This window comes from Arachis hypogaea, chromosome 18, assembly GCF_003086295.3.
Source record: "Arachis hypogaea cultivar Tifrunner chromosome 18, arahy.Tifrunner.gnm2.J5K5, whole genome shotgun sequence".
NCBI classification, from domain to species: Eukaryota; Viridiplantae; Streptophyta; class Magnoliopsida; order Fabales; family Fabaceae; genus Arachis; species Arachis hypogaea.
Genome location: NC_092053.1, coordinates 47,565,944 through 47,578,088, shown reverse-complemented (window position 1 = coordinate 47,578,088; position 12,145 = coordinate 47,565,944). Strand labels below are relative to the sequence as shown.

Genomic DNA, 12,145 nt, shown 5'->3' with positions numbered 1-12,145 from the left:
ATTTTTGCCTGAGATAACTGAAACTTTGCTTTAGCAACAAAGTGAAGTTTTCCTGGAAATTTCTGGCTCTATGCAATGCTCTTGCTTACACAAGAGAAGCAATTTCTGCCACTAATCTCCCAAGTCCATCAACTGTTTGATACTTTGTGCCAGCTAACCTTCTGAATCACATTCTGAGCTTGAAAATATTCAATCATCACTTGAATTGTTTGTGACTGTGCAGATCATGGAGGGGAACTCAACAAATTCTAGCAATCATGAGAGTAATATCCCCACCTTGGATGATAATGTAACCCATAGTTCGAAGCAACTATCCATAGCCATGAATGATGTTGCCCAATGGTTTGAAGCTTTTCCACAAGGAAGCATTATCGGATGGGAAGAACTGATGAGTGAACTCCTAGTCAAGTTGAACCCATCACAGAGAGTTGTTAAGCCAGAGGCAAAAGTGCATCCATTCACACAATAGAAAGAAATTGAAGGTGCTCGTGCAGTCATAAGCCAAAACAAGCAGATGCATCAGCAGACTCTACAACAACTAGACATGATGGCCAGAAAAATCACTGAGTTGAGACATGTTGTAGTACATACATACAACCTGACTCAAAGCTCATATGGGTGTAATCAAGCTGAACACAGTTTTGGGGTCATTAACCATGAGCAACAAAGTTATGAGCAACTACAATCTCCAAGCAATCACTCTAGCGTGCTCCAACACAGGCCTCAGAATGATGTGTACAATCCACCTTGGAGAACTCATTCTAATGGGAGGGGGGTTGAGAACCAAAACCAAAGACCAAGGGACTTCAACTGCAACAATCCCAGCTTCAAAAATCAACATAAAACACACCCCCACAACAACAATCACACACACTTCCAACCCCGTCCTACCTCACCATTCGCCCAAAATGACCTTCATCGACCACCACAATTGACACAGCCACAACCACTTCCAACCTTTCAAAGAATCTATATTCTAGAAATGCTGATGGAGAGGTTCATGAAAATTCAAGAAATGATGGCAATAGAACAGGAAGAAATAAAGAAACATCAAGAGATGATAAGCAAGAACCAAGAGGCCTCACTCAGAAGACTTGAAAGGCATATGGAACAACTGGTTCAAAACCTTGCTGAATTGGGTGAGAAGAAGGGGACTCTGAACCCAAAGAGCCATGAAAAGGATGCTGGGTTGAAAGAGAAGGGAGTCATGGAGGAAAGTAAGAAGGCTATAGAAAGAGAAACAGAGGGAAGGAAGCCCATAGCAAGAGGAGGAAACCTAAGGCAGCAGAAGCCTCAACTTCCATGAGCACAGAATGAAGGATGTCAAGCTAGTGACAATAAAAGAGCGCTTGTTGGGAGGCAATCCAATCGGAGGTAACCATCTTTTCATATCTATTTTAATAAAAAGGTTAATTAGTTTTATCTATATTGCTAGAAGCTAAGTTTGGTGTTACACACCAAAACAATATAAAGGAGAATGAAGGATTCTAAGTTTGGTGTTTCACCAAAATCCCATTATAAAACACATTCTCACTTTCTGCATAATGTTGGCTTCAAGCATATTGGATGAACTAGTTAGCTATTTTGCTGTTTCCTAGTTTTCAGTTCCATGGCTTTTGAAAAAGAGAAAAAAAAAGAGAAAAAAAATTATCACATATGGTTAATTTGATGCATGAAAACCATTGGCAAGGTACTAAGTTTGGTGTTCCCACACCAAAGTAAGTTCAAAGGCCTACAAATAAATCATGCAGACTAACCATTGTCTCTAAGTACTTGGGGAACAAGCAACTTTCAATATCACTGCAGGGTACCATACAAACTTTTGGAAAGATTTAGCATCATCTACCAAAAGGAAGAGAGAGGAATGTAAAGATCGGCAATGATGATGAGGAAGAGGAAATCAAGCGAACTCCAAAAGGTTGTATTGTTCAGTGATTATTTTGTATCAGATGCTGCTAAATTGAAAGTTACATAATACCCCTGCCTGCCTGCATAGCATAGTTTTTCTGTAATTCAATAAGCAAGATGCTTGATCATTTACAACACTATACTCTCCAAAACTTGTTTGCACTCAATATTTCAAAAAAAAAATGCATCACATGAAAGTTCTTTGAAAAGAAGGATTGAGGAATCAAACAATTTTGAGGCAAGCAAAAGATTAGGAGAAGTGGCGGTTCTAGTTGTATGATAATGTATTGAGGTTGCATGCTTATGAAAACTTGCATGGGAGCTCATAGGCAGGACATGAAGTTCAAAGAAGTATTGTGGAGATTCTCAAAAATCTATTGATCCAAGAAGCAGCAAACAAAACAATAGATAATAAAGAAAATACAAAAGCAAAAAGAACATGGCCCAAGGCTCTGAGCATCAATTACTAGGCAGAAAAAGAAAGAAGAAACAAAACTCAAAGAGTTGTTAGCCTAGTAAATGCTTGTGGTTGAGTTGTGTCAAAGAAAGAGGCTTGAGCAAGTAAATCCTTAGGGGTGCTTTAACACCTAATACCTTAAAACCAACTGGTTTAGGAGTATTGATTGAATGCTTACCTAAAGAGCCGCTTTGAGACATGACACTTAGAGTCGAGGCCAAAGCACAGAAACTATAAGCTGCTTCAAGGTGACTACATATAAAGAGATCTCCATGATACCATTTGGATGAAAATCCTAAGACCTAAGACTCCCAATATGTGAGGACTAGTAAGCACTGAAGCCCTTGTATGAATATATAATTTAGAGTTCACCCCACTGTTACTTGATCACTTCACTCACAGGACTTTACAAGTTGTTCTTCAATCCGTCTTAATTGAAAGAACCTATGAGCATAATTCATTTCTTGCTTGGGGACAAGCAAGCTTTAAGTTTGGTGTTGTGATGACAAGTCATCTTAGCCTAGTTTCACTAGCCTTTTTCTTTTGTTTTCATTTGAATTATGCACTTTCTTGAGCCATAAGCAAGCCAATTGGGTAGATTTTCATGCTTCCTTCGATTTAATCAACCATAGATGAATTAATGCAATTTCATGAGGTTTTATGCTATAATTGTCACATATTATGAAAGAATGAATATCTCATGATTTTGAGCATAGCTTTGATGTGTTTGGTTGATTAATGATAGGTGAAGAAAGCTTGGAGAAAGGTTGAAGCAAGAAGGAATGGCTAGGAGGAAGAGAGGACAAAAAGTTTATATTCCCTTTACAATTCAAGCCATTTACATTTCTTGCACTTTAAGATTCTGCAATTTACATTTCTTGCGTTCTAAGTTTCTGCCATTTAATTTCTTGTTCTTTAAGATTCAGCACTTTAAATTTCAGTTCTCTTTACTTTCATGCAATTTACCCATTCCCTTTACTTTCCATGCAATTTAAATTTTGTTAATCACAAATCTCTCAACCAAATCTTGATTCGCTTGACTAAATCAACCACTAAACTAAAATTGCTCAATCCTTCAATCCCTGTGGGATCGACCTCACTCCCGTGAGTTATTATTACTTGATGCGACCCGGTGCACTTGCCGGTTAGATTTGTGTGTTTGGAATTCGTTTTCCAAAAATACACATCATTGAGATCACAATTTCGTGCACCAGCTAGTCTTTCCTGGATAGAGAGCTAGCACGAGTGAACGAGTCTTGGGTTCGCAAGTTTTACTGTAACTTCTTCAGAGCGACCCTTGACGCGGTTCACTTGAGAGGCAGACAGATTACGGTGACAGAGGCAGATATTGAGAAGGTCCTCCATTATTAGCCTAAGGTCAGTGATAAGGATGCTTTTCAGTAGGCTGAGGTGGAGATGCATTGCCTGGCCTATGACTATAATGCAATGAGGAGTGTACTTGTCCAACTGGACGCCCCTTGGGAGATGGATGCCAACAAACTGAAACCCAAGGGGATGAGCTTTGAGTATTTAAGGAAGGAGGCTAAGGTATGGCAGCAAATTCTCGCCCACAACGTCATGCCTAGCACTCACTTTACGGAGATCCCGGTTGACATTTTAGTGCTGATTAGGCGCATCATTGAGGGGAAGGAGCTGTACCTTCCCCAGCTGGTGCACGAAATTGTGATCCTTAACAACGGCGCCAAAAACTTGGTGCTCGAAACGTAATTCACACACTTTGTCACAACTTCGCACAACTAACCAGCAAGTGCACTGGGTCCTCCAAGTAATAAACCTTATGTGAGTAAGGGTCGATCCCACGGAGATTGTCGGCTTGAAGCAAGCTATGGTCACCTTGTAAATCTCAGTCAGGCGGATTCAAATGGTTATAGAGTTTTAATAATTAAAAGATAAATAAAACGTAAAATAAAGATAGAGATACTTATGTAATTCATTGGTGAAAATTTCAGATAAGCGTATAGAGATGCTTAGTTCCTTCTGAATCTCCGCTTTCCTACTGCTTTCATCCAATCCTTCATACTCCTTTCCATGGCAAGCTGTGTGTAGGGCATCACCGTTGTCAATGGCTACTTCCCATCCTCTCAGTGAAAATGGTCCAAAATACGCTGTCACCGCACGGCTATTCATCTGTCGGTTCTCGATCATACTGGAATAGGATTCAGTAATCCTTTTGCGTCTGTCACTACGCCCAGCACTCGCGAGTTTGAAGCTCGTCACAGTCATCCCTTCTCGGATCCTACTCGGAATACCACAGACAAGGTTTAGACTTTTTCGGACCTCAAGAATGGCCGCCAATAGTTCTAGCCTATACCACAAAGACTCTGATCTCACGATCAGAAGGCTAAGAGATACACATTCAAGCTTGTTTGCATGTAGAACGGAAACGTTTGTCAAGCACGCGTTCATAAGTGAGAATGATGATGAGCGTCACATAATCATCACATTCATCATGTTCTTGTGTGCGAATGAATATCTTAGAGAAGAAATAGGCTTGAATTGAATAGAAAAACAATAGTACTTTGCATTAATTCATGAGGAACAGCAGAGCTCCACACCTTAATCTATGGTGTGTAGAAACTCTACCGTTGAAAATACATAAGAACAAGGCCCAGCCATGGCCGAATAGCCAGCCCCCATAAAGGTCTAAGATAGCATAAAACTAATCAAAGATCAGATCCAAAGACCTAAATACAATAGTAAAAAGTCCTATTTATACTAAACTAGTTACTAGAGTTTACAGAAATGAGTAAATGATGCAGAAATCCACTTCTGGGCCCACTTGATGTGTGCTTGGGCTGAGTATTGAAGCTTTCACGTGTAGAGGTCTTCCTTGGAGTTGAACGCCAGTTTGTAACCTGTTTCTGGCATTTAACTCTACTTTGCAACCTGTTTCTGGCATTTAACTCCAGAATAGGGCAGAGAGCTGGCGTTGAACGCCAGTTTGCATCATCTAAACTCGGGCAAAGTATGGACTATTATATATTGCTGGAAAGCCCTGGATGTCTACTTTCCAACGCATTTGCGAGCGCGCCATTTGGACTCTCGTAGCTCCAGAAAGTCCACTTTGAGAGCAGGGAGGTCAGAATCCAACAGTATCTGCAGTCCTTCTTCAGCCTCTAAATTTGATTTTTGCTCAAGTCCCTCAATTTCAGCCAAAAATTACCTAAAATCACAAAAAAACACACAAACTCATAGTAAATTCCAGAAATGCGATTTTTCTTTAAAAACTAATAAAAATATACTAAAAACTAATCAAATCATACTGAAAATTATGTAAAAACAATGCCAAAAAGCATATAAATTATCCGCTCATCACAACACCAAACTTAAATTGTTGCTTGTCCCCAAGCAACTGAAAATCAAATAGGATAAAAAGAAGAGAACATACTATAAATTCCAAAATATCAATGAAACTTAGCTCCAATCAGATGAGCGGGACTAGTAGCTTTTTGCCTCTTGAATAGTTTTGGCATCTCACTTTATCCATTGGAGTTCAGAATGATTGGCATCTACAGGAACTTAGAATTTAGATAGTGTTATTGATTCTCCTAGTTCAGTATGTTGATTCTTGAACACAGCTACTTTATGAGTCTTGGTCGTGGCCCTAAGCACTTTGTTTTCCAGTATTACCACCAGATACATAAATGCCACAGAAACATAACTGGGTGAACCTTTTCAGATTGTGACTCAGCTTTGCTAAAGTCCCCAATTAGAGGTGTCCAGGGTTCTTAAGCACACTCTTTTTTTGCTTTGGACCTTGACTTTAACCGCTCAGTCTCAAGTTTTCACGTGACACCTTCACGCCACAAGCACATAGTTAGGGACAGCTTGGTTTAGCCGCTTAGACCAGGATTTTATTCCTTTAGGCCATCCTATCCACTGATGCTCATAGCCTTGGATCCTTTTTATTACCCTTGTCTTTTGGTTTTAAGGCTATTGGCTTTTTGCTCTTGCCTTTTGGTTTAAAGAGCTTTTGGCTTTTTCTGCTTGCTTTTTCTTTTTCTTTCTGTCTCTCTTTTTTTTCGCCATTTTTTTTCGCAAGCTCTTCTCTATTCACTGCTTTTTCTTACTTCAAAAATCAATTTTTATGATTTTTTATATTATCAATAACATTTCTCCTTTTCATCATTCTTTCAAGAGCCAACATATTTAACATTCATAAACCAAAATATCAAAAGACATATGCACTGTTCAAGCATTCATTCAGAAAACAAAAAGTATTGTCACCATATCAAAATAATTAAACTAGTTTCAAGGATGAATTCAAAACCATGTACTTCTTGTTCTTTTGTAATTAAAGCATTTTTCATTTAAGAAAGGTGATGGATTCATAGGACACCATAGCTTTAAGACATAGACACTTAGACACTAGTGATCATGTAATAAGACACAAACATAAATAGACATAAAGCATAGTAGACGAAAAACAGAGAAAATAAATAAAAAAGGAGATTAAGGAACGGGTCCACCTTAGTGAGGGTGGCGTCTTCTTCCTCTTGAAGAACCAATGGTGCTCTTGAGCTCCTCTATGTCTCTTCCTTATCTTTGTTGCTCCTCCCTCAAAGCTCTTTGATCTTCTCTAATCTCATGGAGGATGATGGAGTGCTCTTGGTGCTCCATCCTTAGTTGTCCCATGTTAGAGCTTAATTCTCCTAGGAAAGTGTTGATTTGCTCCCAATAGTTTTGTGGAGGGAAGTGCATCCCTTGAGGTATCTCAGGGATTTCATGGTGAAGAATTTCCTCATGCTCTTGTTGAGGTTCATGATCTCTTGTTTGCTCCATCCTTTTCTTAGTGATGAGTTTGTCCTCTTCAATGAGGATGTCTCCCTCTATGTCAATTCCAGCTGAATTTCAGGGGTGGCAAATGAGGTGAGGAAAGGCTAACCTTGCCAAAGTAGAGGACTTGTCAGCCATCTTGTAGAGTTCTTGAGGTATAATCTCATGAACTTCTACTTCCTCCCCAATCATGATACTATGGATAATGATGGCCCGGTCTATAGTAACTTCAGAACGGTTGCTAGTAGGAATGATTGAGTATTGGATGAACTCCAACCATCCTCTAGCTACAGGTTTAAGGTCCGGTCTTCTCAATTGAACCGGCTTGCCTCTTGAGTCAACTTTCCATTGAGCTCCTTCCACACATATGTCCATGAGGACTTGGTCCAACCTTTGATCAAAGTTGACCCTTCTAGTGTAGGGGCGTGTGTTTTCTTGCATCATTGGCAAGTTGAACGCCAACCTTACATTTTCTGGACTGAAATCTAAGTAATTCCCCCAAACCATGGTAAGCCAATGCTTTGGATTCGGGTTCACACTTTGATCATGGTTCCTAGTGATCCATGCGTTTGCATAGAACTCTTGAACCATTAAGATCCCGACTTGTTGAATGGGGTTGGTGAGAACTTCCCAACCTCTTCTTCGGATCTCATGTCGGATCTTCGGATACTCATTCTTTTTGAGCTTGAAAGGAACCTCAAGGATCACTTTCTTCTTGGCCACAACTTCATAGAAGTGGTCTTGATGGACCTTTGAGATGAATCTCTCCATCTCCCATGACTCAGAGGTGGAAGCAATTGCCTTTCCTTTCCTCTTTCTTGAGGTTTCTGTGGCCTTAGGTGCCATTAATGGTTATGGAAAAACAAAAAGGTATGCTTTTACCACACCAAACTTAAAATGTTTGCTTATCCCCAAGCAAAAGAAGAAATAAAGAAGGAGAAGAAGAAGAAAAATAGAGGAGAGGGGTAGAGGTGTGTATTCGGCCAAGGGGAAGAAGAAAGGGTTGTGTTGTGTGAAAATGAAGAAGGAAAGAGGGGTTTATATAGGAGTGGGGGAAGGTTTAGGGTTCGGCCATTAGGGTTGGGTTTGGGAGGGAAAAGAGTTTGAATTTTGGAGGTAGGTGGGGTTTTTGGGGAAGAGAGGATAGATGTGAGTGGTGAAGAGGTGATGGGGAAGAGTGATTGAGGTAATTAGTAAGGGGTATTTGGGGAAGAGAGTTATGAAAAGGTGTGAGGAGGAGAGAAGAAAATATGGGGATACTGTGGGGTCCACAGATCCTGAGGGGATCTTGTAGGGTCCACAGATCCTGTGGGGTCAAGGACTTAACATCCCTGCTCCAATTAGGCGTGTAAAACGCCCTTAGCATGCATGTCTGGCGTTAAATGCCAGCTTGCTGCCTGTTTTTGGCGTTAAACGCCCAAATGTTGCCTGTTTCTGGCGTTTAACACCACTTCCATGCTCTGTTCTGGTGTTAAACGCCAGTCTGGTGCTTGTTTTGGTGCTTAACGCCAGCTTGATGCTTCTTTCTGGCGTTAAACGCCAGTTTGATGCTTCTTACTGGCGTTTAAATGCCAGTAAGTTCTTCCTCCAGGGTGAGCTATTTTTTAATACTATTTTTCATTCTGTTTTTGATTTTTCAGTAGTTTTTGTGACTCCACATGATCATCAACCTAAAAAAACATAAAATAATAGTAAAAAATAAATAGATATAATTAAATAACATTGGGTTGCCTCCCAACAAGCGCTTCTTTAATGTCAATAGCTTGACAGTGAGCTCTCATGGAGCCTCACAGATATTCAGAGCATTGTTGGAACCTCCCAACACCAAACTTAGAGTCTGAATGTGGGGGTTCAACACCAAACTTAGAGTTTGGTTGTGGCCTCCCAACACCAAACTTAGAGTTTGACTGAGAGGGCTTTGGTTGACTCTGCAGTGAGAGAAGCTTTTCATGCTTACTCTCCATGGGTACAGAAGAAGATCCTTGAGTTTTAAACACAAGGTTGTCCTCATTCAGTTGAAGGACCAATTCTCCTCTGTCCACATCAATCACAGCTCTTGCTGTGGCTAGCAAGGGTCTTCCAAGGATGATGGATTCATCCTCATCCTTCTCAGTGTCTAGGATTATGAAATCAGCAGGGAAGTAAAGGCCTTCAACCTTTACTAGCATGTCCTCTACTAGTCCATAAGCTTCTTTTCTTGAGTTGTCTGCCATCTCTAATGAGATTCTGGTAGCTTGCACCTCAAAGATCCCAAGTTTCTCCATTACAGAGAGTGGCATTAAGTTTATTCCTGATCCCAGGTCACACAGAGCCTTCTCAAAGGTCATGGTGCCTATGTTACAGGAAATTAGGAATTTACCAGGATCATGTTTCTTTTGAGGTAATTTCTGCCTATCCAATGCATTTAGTTCATTGGTGAGCAAGGGAGGTTCATCTTCCCAAGTCTCATTACCAAATAATTTGGCATTCAGCTTCATGATTGCACCAAGGTACTTAGCAACTTGCTCTTCAGTAATGTCTTTATCCTCTTCAGAGAATGAATACTCATCAGAGCTCATTAAGGGCAGAAGGAGATTCAATGGAATCTCTATGGTCTCTAGATGAGCCTCAGATTCCTTTGGTTCCTCAAAGGAAAACTCCTTATTGGTTACTGAGCGTCCCAGGAAGTCTTCCTCACTAGGATTCACGTCCTCCTCCTCCTCTTTGGGTTCAGCCACACCAAGTAAGGTAATGGCCTTGCACTCTCTTTTTGGATTCTCTTCTGTATTGCTTGGGAGAGCCCTAGGAGGAGTTATAGTGACCCTTTTACTCAGCTGGCCCACTTGTGCCTCCAGATTTTTAATGGAGGACCTTGTTTCATTCATGAAACTTATAGTGGCCTTAGATAGATCAGAGACTATATTTGCTAAGCTAGATGGATTCTGCTCAGAATTCTCTGTCTGTTGCTGAGTGGATAATGGAAAAGGCTTGCTATTGCTAAACCTGTTTCTTCCACCATTATTAAAGTCTTGTTGAGGCTTTTGTTGATCCTTCCATGAGAAATTTGGATGATTTCTCCATGAGGGATTATAGGTATTTCCATAGGGTTCCCCCATGTAATTCACCTCTGCTATTGCAGGGTTCTCAGGATCATAAGCTTCTTCTTCAAAAGATGCCTCTTGAGTACTGTTGGATGCAGCTTGCAATCCATTCAGACTCTGAGAAATCATATTGACTTGCTGAGTCAATATTTTATTCTGAGCCAATATGGTATTTAGAGTATCAATTTCAAGAACTCCCTTCCTCTGAGGCGTCCCATTACTCACAGGATTCCTTTCAGAAGTGTACATGAACTAGTTATTTGCAACTATGTCAATGAGTTCCTGAGCTTCTACAGGCATTTTCTTTAGGTGAATGGATCCACCTACAGAATGGTCCAATGACATCTTTGATAATTCAGACATACCATCATAGAATATATCCAGGATGATCCATTCTGAAAGCATGTCAGAAGGACACTTTTTGGTCAGTTGCTTATATCTCTCTCAAGCTTCATAGAGGGATTCACCTTCTTTCTGTTTGAAGGTTTGAACATCCACTCTAAGCTTGCTAAGCTTTTGAGGGGGAAAGAACTTGGCTAAGAAAGCCGTGACCAGCTTATCCCAAGAGTTCAGGCTATCTTTAGGTTGAGAGTCCAACCATATTCTAGCTCTGTCTCTTATAGCAAACGGGAAAAGCATAAGCCTGTAGACCTCGGGATCAACCCCATTGGTCTTAATAGTCTCACAGATTTGCAAGAATTCAGTTAAGAACTGAAAAGGATCTTCTGATGGAAGTCCATGAAACTTGCAATTCTGTTGCATCAGAGAAACTAATTGAGGCTTTAGCTCAAAATTGTTTACTCCAATGGCAGGGATTGAGATGCATCTTCCATGTAAATTGGAATTTGGTGCAGTAAAGTCACCAAGCATCTTCCTTGCATTGTTATTATTTTCGGCCATGTCTCCTTTTTTTTCGAAAATTTCTGTCAGATTTTCTCCAGAGAGTTGTGCTTTAGCTTCCCTTAGCTTCCTCTTCAGAGTCCTTTTAGGTTCAGGATCAGCTTCAACAAGAATGTACTTATCTTTGTTCCTGCTCATATGAAAAAGGAGAAAACAGAAAAGAAAATATGGAATCCTCTATGTCACAGTATAGAGATTTCTTTATGTGAGTAGAAGAAGAAAGGAATAGGAGAAGAGAAATTCGAACACCAAGAGGAAGAGAGGGTTCGAATTTTGAGATGAAGAGAAGTGTTAGTAAATAAATAAAATAATTAGAAAGAGATGAGGGGGAGAGAATTTCGAAAATTAAATAATTAAAATAAAAGTATTTTTGTTTTTAATTTAAAATTAAAGTTAAAATTCGAAAATAAGAAAAGAAATAAAATTAAAATTAAAATTTAAAATAATTAGTTAATTAAAAAGAAATTTTGAAAAAGAGGAAGCTGATTTTTGAAAATTAGAGAGAGAAAATTAGTTAGGTAGTTTTGAAAAAGATAAGAATCAAACAAGATAAGATTAATTGAAAAAAAAGATTTGAAAATCAATTTTGAAAAGATAAGAAGTTAGAAAAGATTTTGAAATTAATTTTGAAAAAGATGTGATTGAAAAGATATGATTGAAAATCATTTTGAAAAAGATTTGAAAAAGAAATTAAAAAGATTTGATTTTTGAAATCAAAGTTGATTACTTGACTAACAAGAAACTTGAATATATGATTTTAAAATTTAAAGATTGAACCTTTCTTAATAGGCAAGTAACAAACTTAAAAATTTTTGAATCAATCACATTAATTGTTAGTAAAGATTTTGAAATTATGAACAAGATAAGAAAAATATTTTTGAAAATCAATTTGAAATTTTCGAAAATCATAAAAGAAAAATGAAAAAGATTTAATTTTTGAAAAAGATTTGAAAAAGATAGAATTTTTAAATTGGAAATTTGATTTGACTCATAAGAAACAATT

At 39.0% G+C, this 12,145-nt stretch overlaps 1 non-coding gene across 1 annotated transcript; it reads left to right on the top strand.

The window, feature by feature from the left end:
• The first annotated feature begins 10,641 nt into the window (after positions 1-10,641).
• LOC112774138 (small nucleolar RNA R71) lies at positions 10,642-10,749 on the top strand. Its single transcript, XR_003188640.1, has one exon. It is a non-coding gene; the product is annotated as a small nucleolar RNA R71 (small nucleolar RNA).
• Positions 10,750-12,145: the final 1,396 nt, after the last annotated feature.